General features: G+C 43.1%; 1 non-coding gene and 1 pseudogene across 1 annotated transcript; both read left to right on the top strand.

Annotated features, from left to right (window-relative positions):
* Positions 1-516: 516 nt before the first annotated feature.
* LOC122150187 lies at positions 517-622 on the top strand. The gene has a single exon (XR_006163530.1). It is a non-coding gene; the product is annotated as a U6 spliceosomal RNA (small nuclear RNA).
* Positions 571-2381, top strand: LOC103199009 (annotated as a pseudogene).
* The last annotated feature ends 9888 nt before the right edge of the window (positions 2382-12269 follow it).

Here is a 12269-nt window from a genome sequence, read left to right as displayed (position 1 = left end):
CCTCAATATTGCTAACAAGATAATTCTTTCCAAACTGATGTTCTGATTCTTCACAATCTCAATGAACATGTCTATGGAAATGCAAAGGCCTAGAAAATCCAAAACAACTTTGAAAACAAAAACAACACTGGAGTTCTATCACCTGATTTCAAGATTTATTACAAAGCTAAGTAACTAACACAGTGTTGTGTTTGCATCAAGATAGACAAATAAATAAATGAAAGAGAATAGAAAGTCCAGAAATAGACCCACAAATATATGATAATTGATTTTCAATAACATTTCAAATGCAATTCAGCAGAGAAAGCACAGTCTTTTCAAAAAGTGGTACTAAAATAACTGAATACTCATATATAACAAACAATAAAAGAATTCCCACTGTCATTCACATGATATACAATAATTAATTCAAAATAAAACTTCCAGGAAGCAACATAGAAAAAAAAAGTTATGTGACCTTGGGTAGAACAAAGATATCTTAGGTATGCCATCAAAAAAAGATAAACTGGACTTCATCATAACTAAGAATTTCTGCTCTTAGAAAACTAGAACAATACAGAGAAGATTAGCATGGCTCCTGAGCAAGAAGGACAAGCAAATTTGTCAAGCATTTCATATTTTTATGCCACTGATAACAGTCTCATGTTTGACCCCCCGGAGTATGAGGCCTGGGTACCAGAGAATGTGGTGTTCCACGAGATACAGAGGCTAACAGTGACTGATCTGGATGTCCCCAACTTGATCAGCATGACACGCCAGCTTCCACACCATGGGAGGTAATGAAGAGGCCCATTTTACCATCACCATCCCCCCAGAGAGCAACCAAGGTATCCTGATGAGCAGGAAAAGCTTAGATTTCTAGGCCACAACCAGGACACATTGTATGTTAAAGTGACCAACAAGGATTCTTTGTGTTGAAGCTCTTGACCTCCAAACCACTGTAGGGGTCCATGTAAAGGATGTGAACAAGCCATCAGGGCTTATCCCACCCTCGAAAGTTCTAATGTCTAGGAAGGATCCTTGCTGGTGAGCCTGTCTGCACCACCACTGTGCAGGACCCTGACAAAGAAGGTCAGAAGATCAGCTACCACATCCTTAGAGACCCAGCAGGATGGCAGGCATGAAATGGTGGACCCAGACAGTGGGCAGGTCATTGCTATGGCCATCATGGACCACAAGGATGAGTGGTTTGTGAAGAACAACATCTACGAAGTCATATCTTAGCCCCAGATGATGGGAGCCCTCCCCCTATTGGCACAGGAAACCTCCTGCTAACACTTATCAACATCAACAGTCATGGCCCAGTCAGATCACCATCTGCAAGCAGGGCCCTGTGGCACAAGTGCTGAACATCACAGACAAGGACCTGTCTCCCACACCTCCCTTTTCAAGGCCCAGTTCACCCACAACTTGGACATCTACAGGACAGCAGAAGTCAATGATAAAGGAGACACTGTGGTCTTGTCCTTGAAGATGTTCCTGAAACAAGATGCATATAATGTATATCTTTCTCTGTCTGACCATGGAAAGAAGGAAAAGCTGATCGTGATCAAAGCCACCATGTGTGACTCTTGAAGCCACGTGGAGACATGCCCCAGATACTGGAAGGAAGGTTTTACCCTCACCATTCCACAGGCTCTCCTGGCTCTGCTGCACTGGGGAAAGATGGTGGAAAGAGCAGATTGCCTGTCTAGTCCGACTGGAGATGTCAGTAGGCATGAAACATATAAGCCCTGGGTTCTTCCTTCTGGTGTTCCACTTGTTGGTGAGAAAGAAGTGGAAAGGCAAGGAGGCCCATCTGCTCCCAAAAGATGACACTCAGGACAACGTCTTCCATGATGGCTAAGAGTGAAGTGGTGAAGAAGACAGGGCTATACAGCACCCAACTCCACCAGAATTGAGAGGCCCGACCTGAGGTGGTTCTTTGCAGTGATATGGCACCAAAGGAGCTCTGGTGGCACACTGTCTAAGGCATTTGACTGCTACCCAGAAGGTTGGCAGTTCAAACCTACCAGCCCCTCCACAGAAGGGCTTCTGTAAAGATTTACCACCTTGGAAAACCAAAGGGAGTCACTATGAGTTGGAATTGACTCCACGGCAGTGAGTTTGGCTTGGTTTTTGGTTTCATCCCCACATCTATGTACTGTCTGTGTCCAGCCAACCCAGATAAAATTGGCAAGTACATGATGAAGGAATTTCAGAACCTGAAGGCGGCTAACAGCAACCCCACAACTCCACCCTATGACCACAGGGTAGTGTCTGACCACAAATGCAGAGGTTCCGCTGCTGCCTCCTCGTGCTCTCTCACCTTCTCAGCTTCCCACCAAGATCAAGATCATGATTATCTGAATGAGTGCGGCGGCCACTTTAAGAACTGGTGAACACATATGCTGGTGAGGACCACTAGGTCGCTCTGCTTGTAGGGCCAGGAACTGAACCTCAGGCCATAGAACCCTCCTCTAAGAGGTCCTGGATCCCCTACAGCCAAGGAGGACAATGGAGTTTGTCAACAATTTGGAAGGGCAAGTCCACCAGTCTGACTGTAAAGGAGTTGGTATGTAAGACTTTCAGAATGGAGAAATGGACTTGAACCCTGAAAACCTCTCAGCCCAGTTCAGGGTTGCCTTGGAGGCCAAATTGCCGGGAATTTCTCCTCTGCTGCAATTTGCTCGGCCCTGTGTCCTGGGCCTGGACAGGTCCTGGCCCTCCTATGATGACTGTCTCTCTAGAATGGACCCTTTTCCTTAGAAAGAGGCCTCTCTCTTACACACTGATTTTTTTTTTTAAGTTATTTTCAGAAAGTTAAAGGCAGCTCCTCAACTGTCCCCTTGCATCCTCCAGAAACCCAGCCAAGACTACTGAGTTCCCTCCCTTCCTGCCTCCCTCTCTCACCTGCAGCCCCCTGAGCCTCACATCTCAACTGGAGGCTCACTGCATCTTTCTGTGGGGCGCGTCTTGGTTGCCCTCTGTTATGTGCTATGGATGAAAGGTAAGGACAATTGTGTAAATGTAATGGAACTTTTTTATTAAAGGAATTTTTCCTAGGTTAGAAAACAAAAGAGAGAGAAAAAGAAATGAAAAGATAAACTACAGACTAGGAAACAATTTGCAAATTGTCTGATAAAGGATTTGAACTCAAACTACATAAAGAACTCGCAAATATCAGTAACATAAAAACAACCCAACTAAAAAATGGACAATATATTTGAACTGATACTTCACCAAAGAATATATACAGATGCAAATGAGCACAGGAAGAGATGTTCAACACCATTGATCACTAGGGAAATACAAATTAAAATTATTTTGAGGCTCCACTACAAACCTATTTGAGTTTTTAAATTTAATAAGTCTGACCACACCAACTGGAACTCTCATACATACACTGCCAGTAGGAATATAAAATGACAGAACCACTTTGGAAAACAGCCCAGCAATTTCTTAAAGTTATACACAGACTGCTAAAAGGAATCAGCAATAAAAAGGAATAGACTACTGATACAACACCAAACTCTCTGGGCTGCTCATTATCTTGATTGTGGGTATGGTGTTCTTGGGGACACATGTCAAGAGGAGTCTTTATGAGTTGCTATGAGTTGGAATCAACTCGATGGCAGTGGGAGTGGGTTTAGGAGTTGCAAATGGTTAAAAGCTAGAGTACTATGAAAGGCTGGAGGTTCAAACCCAACCAGAGTTACCTCGAAACACATGCCTGATGATCTGCTTCCAAAAGGTCATAGCCCTGACAACCCTACAGAGCAATTCTACTCTGCAGCCATGGAGTTTCCATCAGAAGGAATCAACTCTGTGGCAACTACCACAACAATAACAACGTATGTCACAACCTAGAGAACTGTACACTTTAAACAGGTGTAGTTTATTGTATGTCAAGAATCCCTCATTAAAACTGTTCAAAACAACAACAACACAACCCAACTAAAAAACGAACAATATTACACAGCCACATGCCAATAGCGCACCACAGTACCACAGGGAGGGCTCTCTTCCCTTTGCACAAACACAATTCTCAGGCTGCCCTTCTGTAACTTCTGTCTCCATGCCAGGAATTCTTAGATCATTTTATCTTTAAGAGCTTGAATTTGAATAAAATTGCTGATGGGGGCAGGGAACGTATACTGAGTGGGTTCCAGATCTTTCTGCCCACTAGAAAAGAGAGCTTGGCTGATAGGCTTTTTAAAAAAAAAAAAAAAAAACCCTAAAAAAGGAAGAAAATAATCCTGATGTATTACTTATGTTACAATGAGCGATCTGGCAGGAAACAAAACCAGCAGTTAATCTGCCATGCAGAAAAAAAATGCAAGCCCTTTGTTTGTTGTTATGAAGCATTCGGCTGTTTTATAGTGGGAGTCTTTCAGCTTCAATCCATGTTACATGACTGCAAATTCCTTAAAATATGGAGACGCTGTAACAGCGCAACAAGGAGGGACTGTGGTACTTTACAAGAACAACACTGGTGGTGCTTTTGCAAATTCCAGTTTCATTTTTAATAGTAACAAGACACAAAATGCTATCGCTGTAATTTCAGTATAAATGAATATGTGTGTTTTAATGTGCATTTGAAAAGATCAGGATGGTCTTGCCTTCTTTCAGAAGTCAAGCATATAAAATAACAACAAGACGATCTTATGGGTAAAATGTATCTATAAATATCTATGATAATTTCCCATGAATTACACATGCTCCTGTTCCCACCTCCACCCCTCAGAGCAGTAAATGCCCTTACGCAAAGATAGAGGATGGGAACAGATTGCCCCATTCTTTATCTTTTCTGTGTAAGCTCTGTTAAATGCAATCCTAAATGGAACAGCTATTTTCAGGGTAATATAAGATGACACTAGGGACATGCCAGAAGTGTTTCATTATCAGGAAGTAGCCTAGCCTGGAGGTGGCTTACTTGCTTACTTTTTGGCTGGGGCTATACCATGGCTAATTTAAAAGACTCCCTGTTAACTAAGATCTGCCCCCTCTTTCTGCCATCCTGTTGTTATTATTGTTAGGTGCCGTTGAGTCACTTCCGACTCACAGTGACCCCATGCACAGCAGAACGAAATACCGCCCCATCCCGTGCCAGCTCCATGATCCCTGCTATACTTGAGCCCATCATCGCAGCCACCGCGTCAATCCATCTCCTTGAAGGCCTTCCCCTCCTTCGTCGACCCTCCACCTTACCAAGCATGACACCCTTCTCCAGGGCATGGTCCCCTCTGCCATCCTAGTACCCCTCCAAAACTGATGTCACTGTGGCCTCACTCTCAAGCTCCTGCTGGATTCAAGGTGCCCACCTTCACCAGGCAGCCCACCTGACTCCTGCCCAGCCCATCTCAGCCACCCTCAGAACTTCAGTGTCTCTGTGTTCTCTAATCCCATTCCCTGCATTACATACGACACCAAAGTATGAAAATGTCCTTTCACTGATTCAAAAGAAATGTCATTTAGCTTTCCTTAAGCTCAAATCTTTACCACTAAGACCTTCTCTGGAGGGCAATGGTGGTTCAGGGGTCGAATTCTCACCTTCCACGAAGGAAACGTAGGTTCAATTCCACACCTCACCAGTGTACCTCTCGCAGGCCCCCGCCTTCGTCAGTGGAGGCTTGCATGTCTATGGTGCTGAACAGGGTTCAGTGGTGCGTCCAAACTAAGAGGGACTATGACGAAAGGCCTGGTGATCTACTGCTGAAATCAGCCAATGAAAGCTTTATGAAGCACAATGGTCTGTGGATGACACAGGACCAGACAGCACTTTATTCTGCTGGGTATGGGGTCGCCATGAGTTGAGGTGACTTAAGGGCAGCTAACTACAACAAACTCTTCTCTCATGGCATCTGTTCCTTCCCCAAACCAGAGTCAAAGGCCAAGCGCCTTGCTGTCTTGCCCCTTACTGCTGCTTCCACAGCGCTGCTCTCCTACACAGCGCCCTGCTTCACTGCACTGCCTCTCCACTGAAGTCCGCTACATCACTCTCTCCCTTTCCTCCACTTTATTCAGAAACTTCAGGCCTGCCTCACCTTGTACTAGGTCCCATCTTCATTCATTCCTAAAACCTCACTGTTCAATATAATGATTCTTTTATACTTGGACCTTCCCCAAGTTCCTTAACCTTGAAATTACCCTGCCCCCAGACCCTGAAATTGTTGTGTTGCTGTTAGGTGCCGTCGAATTGGCTCCAACTCATAGCAACCCTATGGACAAGAGGACGAAACACTTCTTGGTCCTGCACCAGCCTCACAATCTGTGCTGGTGCTAAACCCATTGTGGCAGGCACTGTGCCAGTCCATCTCATTGAGGGCCTTCCCCTTTTTCACTGACCCTCCACCTTACCAAGCATGATAGCCTTCTCTAGGGAATGGTCCCTTCTGACAACAGGACCAAAGTAGGTGAGACGAAGTCTGGCCTGAAATATCCCTTGCTAATTACAGCCCACTGTCTACTGTCAAGGAGCTCTGGTGGCCTAGTGGTTAAACACTCAGCTGATAAACAAAAGGTCGGCATTTGGAATCCACCAGCTGCTCTATGGAAGAAAGATGAGGCAGTCTGCTCCCATAAAGATTTATAGACGTGGAAATCCTATGGGGCAGTTCTACCCTGTTCTGTGGGGCTGCTATGTATCAGAACAGACTCAATGGCAGTGGGTGGGTCCGCTGTCATGCCCCAGTCTCCTCTGTCAACCTCTCCTGCGAAACTTCAGCACAGTTTCAATGTTATTAATATGGCTGCAACCAACAAAATGAAGATAAATATTTAAGTTATTTGGGCTGAAAGGATGGAAACATTAGTAGCTTTGAGGATTTGGCTTATGAGCACATGTCTTAAAAATTAAAAAAAGCAGGTGCTATCTTTAAAAAAGATGTTTCTTATTTAGCAGAGCAAGCCCATCTATATTTTAATTTTAATTTTTATCAAGCCCTTCATCATGTGGCCCCCAAATGCATTTCTCACTCCCACCTCAACTCTCTCAATCCTACATGTTCTTGTGTTCCGTTAACTCTGGCTCAGGAGCCACTGTCAGGCCATGCTTTCCTCCCTAGACATATCCACACCATGGTGACTTTGCTCATGGTGATCTCTCTTCTGAAAAGCCTTATCCCCCTTTGTCTCCTTGAAAATTTCTATCCCTTGCTCAACGTCTGTTCAAATATTATCTCCTCTTTTAATGCTTTCCCAGACCTCTCAGGATTATTCATCTCCATTAGTGTGTTTACTGAGTGCCTACTACGTGCCAGGAGTATCCTAGAATCTAGGGATTCATCATTGAACAGAAGAGATGAAAACCTCTGCCCTGTGGGACTTTACTTCCAGTGGGAGGAAATAGACAATAAACAAGGAGTGTAGGTTAAAAACTATATACAATATTAATAAGTGCTATGAACCCACATAGATAGGCAGATAAGGAGTGCTAAGGGCTGATGGGGGTTGCATTATTAAAACAAGGTGATCTAAGAAGGCTCCCCTGAGAGGTGACTTTTAAGCAACCACCTGAAGGAGCTGAGGAAGCAAGTCTACAGTTGAAGAATGACAAGAAGATCAGTATCCATTACTAATGTCTTGGTGTCAAAAGGTGGCTGGAGAATTCTGTGAAGGCAGAGACTATTTCTTATACATGTGTGTGCCCCCAGCTTCCAGAACTGTTCCTGGCACCTGGCTGTTGTTAAGTGCCATTGAGTCAGGTTTAACTCACAGCAATTTTATGTAAGATGGAAAGAAATGGTGTCTAGTCCTGCCTCACTATCATGATCACTGATCTTTGGGTTCACTGCTGTGGCTCTTGTTCAATTTACCTCCTGGGGGTTCCCTTCATTGTTCTTGACTCTCCACCTATCTTGATGTCCTTTTCTAGTGACTGGTTAATTCCATGACACGTGCAAAGTAAGTGGCCGGGGTTTCATCATCGTCACTTCTAAGGAACACTGTGGTTGTATTTCTTCTAAGACGGATTGGTTCGTTCTTCCGGAAGTCCATGGCATGTTCAATGTTCTTCACCAACCCCACAATTCAAATGCATTAATTTTCCTTCCATCTTCTTTTTTCATTGTCCAGCTTTTGCATGAGTATGAGGCAATTAAGAAGCTCTGGTGGCATAGTACATAAGGCATCTGGACGCTAACCAGAAGGTCAGTGGTTCAAACCTACCAGCCACTCCACAGAACGAAGATGGAGTGATCTACTTCTGTAACAATTTACAGCCTTGGAAACCCAGTGGGGGTCACCACAAGTCAGAATGGATTCAATGCAGTGAGTTTGTTTGTATGTTTTATGAGGCAATTGATTTGGTGGTGTTGTTAAGTGCCGTCGAGTCAGACCTGACTCATAGCAACCCCTCCTTGGGTTTCCAAGGCAGTATCACTATGGAAGTAGATTTCCCCATCTTCCTTCCAAGGAGTGGCTGGTGGGTTTGAACTGCCAGCCTTCTGGTTAGCAGTCAAGTTCCTTAGGCACTGAGGCAATTGGTAGAGGTTGAATAAAGGAGTTTTGACTTGAACTAAATGCTTACAGCTAATTGAACTAATGCCTACCTAATGCTCTGCTTATCCCTGTTTGGATATATTTCACATTTTCAGGTGACTCTTCTCGGGGGTAACATTACAAACAGGCTAGTGAGTGAAAGACGACAAACTTCAGTTACCATAAGAGCAAACACTCCATGTGTTCGGCCCTCATTGTAAAATCAACAGTTAACAAGTAACAGTCCTTGGTATTGATACATTGAAACTTAAAGTGAAATCTTAGCCTTCTTCAACAATTTACAAGTATGTAATAAAATGCAAGGGAGCTCTGGTAGCGAAGTGCCTAAGGCACTTGACTGATAACTAGAAGGCTGGCGGTTCAAATCCACCAGCCACTCCTCGGAAGGAAGATGGGGCAATCTACTTCCATAGTGATACTGCCTCAGAAACCCAAGGAGGGCTCGCTATGAGTCGAGTCCAACTTGATGACACATAACAACAACAATAAAATGCAAAGGAAGTTAATTTCTTTAGTATGGTATGTTATTAATGCAAATGACCAGAATTTTCATGAAATACATTATTCTTGACCTATAATGCTTCACTGCAGCTCTGCATTAATGGAAAATCACTGTCAATTCACTTTAAATGGATTCTGTGATGATATATTAATTTTCCCCAAGTGCAAGATTGTCTTAAAATCTGAATTTAAATTTCATTTCTGGACTACCATATGGCTACAACACTGTATCAAATGCAGCAAATTTAAGAGTGTGAGACCTAATTGACATAGGTCATGTATAAGTTTATAAAAATAAATCAGAAGCTAGCAACCAACTGACAACAATTTTTATACATATAACAACACCCCCACAGAGTGAATTACAGTGACGCATAAGCCCTTTGATACCCTTCAAGCCTGGATTAAACCCACCACCGAGGATAAACTTTGAGCCAAAAGACAGACAGGCTTATAAAGTGAATAATAAGATCAGGGAGGAACATACTCTTCAGTACAATCAACCATGTTGTTGTTGTTGTTATGTGTCATCGAGTCAGACCCAACTTATAGCGACCCCTCCTTGGGTTTCCGAGGCAGTATCAATACAGAAGTAGATTGCTCCATCTTCTTTCTGAGGAGTGGCTGGTGGGTTTGAACCTCCAGCCTTCTGGTTATCAGTCACTAAGTGCCTTAGGCACTACGCTGTTGTTGTTGTTGTTATGTGCCGTCGAGTCGGCCCGACTCATAGCGACCCCTCCTTGGGTTTCCGAGGCAGTATCACTACGGAAGTAGGATTGCCCAACCTTCCTTCCGAGGAGGCACTACGCTACAAGACCAAAAACAAAGCTCGGAAGGCAGGAAGGGGTAAGAAAGAAGGGCAAATGGAAACAGAGAACCCAGGTGGATGTGGGAAGAGTGCTGTTACTTTGAAAGAATTATAACCAGTGTCATGAAATGAAATATGCACGAATTGTTGAATGGAAAACCCATTGCTCTGCGAACTTTCACCCAAACCACAATATAAATAAATAAATAAAGCGACTAAATAAATAAAGAAGGACAAAGGAAGGTTTATTCTTAATTAGATGACACCACTAAGAAGAAGTATAACTCTCTGGAATATTGTTCCAATCGTTTTGCTGGGGAAGCAGTCACACTTTACAGTATGGGCATGTACTGGGCATCCCCCTGGTCAAGAGTCTTCAACAGTGACACAGATAGGGCATATTCAGGAGAAATCTTGCACGGCCCAGAACTTGTGGCTACAAGGCCATAAATGAAGGCCAGGAAGGTAGGCTGAGTGCCACATTTCAGTTCTAATCCAACCATTAGTCTCTCTTTTAGGATGATAGATTATGCCTAGAACCTAAGAGGAAACAGTATTTGATGAATGATCCATTACTCTCTAAATATAACTGTTTTTATACAAACATTATGGTTTGTATGTTTGAGGGTATTTTTGTTTTGTTTTATTTTTGTCAAAGCTATGCAGTGACACACACTTTAAAAACCGGCCAATATCAACAGATGCAGCATCTCTGGGTGGTACAAACAATGAAGCACTTGGCTATTAACTGAAAGGTTAGTGGTTCAAATATACCCAAAGGCGCCTCAGAAGAATGGCCTGGAGAGCTTCCAAAAGATCAGAGCCATTGAAAACCCTATGGAGCACAGTTGTACTCTGAAACACCTGGGGCTGCCAGGAGTCAGAATTGACTCAATGACAATTGTTTTTGGTATCAATATATTAGTACTGGCTGGACAGATGACGGTGCTGAGAAGAATCTAGCCAAATCTGCTGTCAGCAGGCACTACTACTGTGATCAATTAATGATGTCTGCCATGGGCAAGGGTTAGTGTTATCACACATGCTCTTCTTGGCTTCAAGGGCTTCATTTTTACAGGAAGCAGGCATGATGATGGCAGGGAAATTGGCTTAAGATGGCTTAAGTGCAAAGGGAGTATAATGGGAAGAGGGTAGAGAGTTGGTTCATCCAACTGTCTCTCCTCACTTGCAGATTCTCTTTCCTTGGCTAAAATCTTGGGTTTATGTCTTTTGTTTTAATAATGCAGGTAACTAACAGAGTGCAAGCTAGCTACCTCTCAGGATATTAAAAGACAAGAGAATAATATTCTATCTGTTGGGGTTCAGACAGGAGAACAGAATCTACTCCAAATATTTTAAGAGGAGATCTTATCCAGGGCTCTGGAGCAGAACTCAGCAATAGAAAGGAGTCCTCTGTGCTGCCTCAAAACCCAGGTGAGAGTGAGTTGAGGAGGACTCGGATTCAAGAAATCCTCAGGCAAATCTTTAATGAGGAAACGTTGCATTGGACGTTGCTGGGGTATAGTGCTTTGTGCTACTAACTAGACTTTCAGGCTGGTATCAGGAAACATGAAGGGGCTGGAGACGGATGAAGTTTAAGCCTGGGAGAGACGACAAGCCCCAGGTAGGTGCTGGTACTGCATGCCAGCTGCCACAAGGCACTGCTGTGACTGACAGCCTGGGTGTCAGCAGCCAGCCTCCATCCTCCAACTCGCTCCATTTCCCAGGAAAAGCAGATATTGCCTGCCTCTCCTCCCAACCACGGACAAGGATCTCCAGGGACATACAGCACTTAGGAAATGACAACTCATCACAGCCAATGTCCCCCTTTTCTCTTTTACCCCAAAAGGATACAAAAGAATACTTTCTGGTTTATATTTACCGCACAAAATCATGTCATTAGCCTACTCACTTAACAATTGGGATTGAATACCAAGTTGAACTTACTGTTGATCTTTCCTAATAATTATAGAGTTTAAAATTGCCTTGTGCGGTACTATTATTTTCATCCATTGTGCAGATATTTGAAGACCTCTACCCCATTATCCTTTCTTCTATCACAATGATGTCCACTTTCCTTTAAAACCCTGTGTAGATTAAACCTTTCCGCCGCTGCCTTTCATTCACGTTGATCTTCCTGACAAAGCCCTTGATTTAGGTGAGTTTCATAGCAACCCCATCACTAAGGAATTGACGTTTAAAGTTTTTATATTTTTTATTTGAATTTTACTTTTCATAGATTTGATAGGGAATTATATTTCTCAGTTAAGTTCTAGGTATATAAAGATTCCTTACATATCTACGTTTCAAAAATTAAAAAACAGCATTTATAATAGTTTTGTTACTGTAGCCTGCTCTTAGTAAGCCAGAAAAAAAAAAAAAATAAGTGAGACTATTGATAAAAAGAAGAGGTTCCCATACAAGTTTTATTTTCCAAAATAATATGCTAAAAACATTTTTTAAAAATCTGTTTGCTCTT

The sequence above is a fragment of the Orycteropus afer genome, unplaced genomic scaffold, assembly GCF_000298275.1.
Source record: "Orycteropus afer afer isolate SDZICR_OR568_19922 unplaced genomic scaffold, OryAfe1.0 scaffold00101, whole genome shotgun sequence".
Taxonomy (NCBI): domain Eukaryota; kingdom Metazoa; phylum Chordata; class Mammalia; order Tubulidentata; family Orycteropodidae; genus Orycteropus; species Orycteropus afer.
Note: the sequence above shows the minus strand (reverse complement) of the source record. Positions and strands in the feature narration are given on the sequence as shown.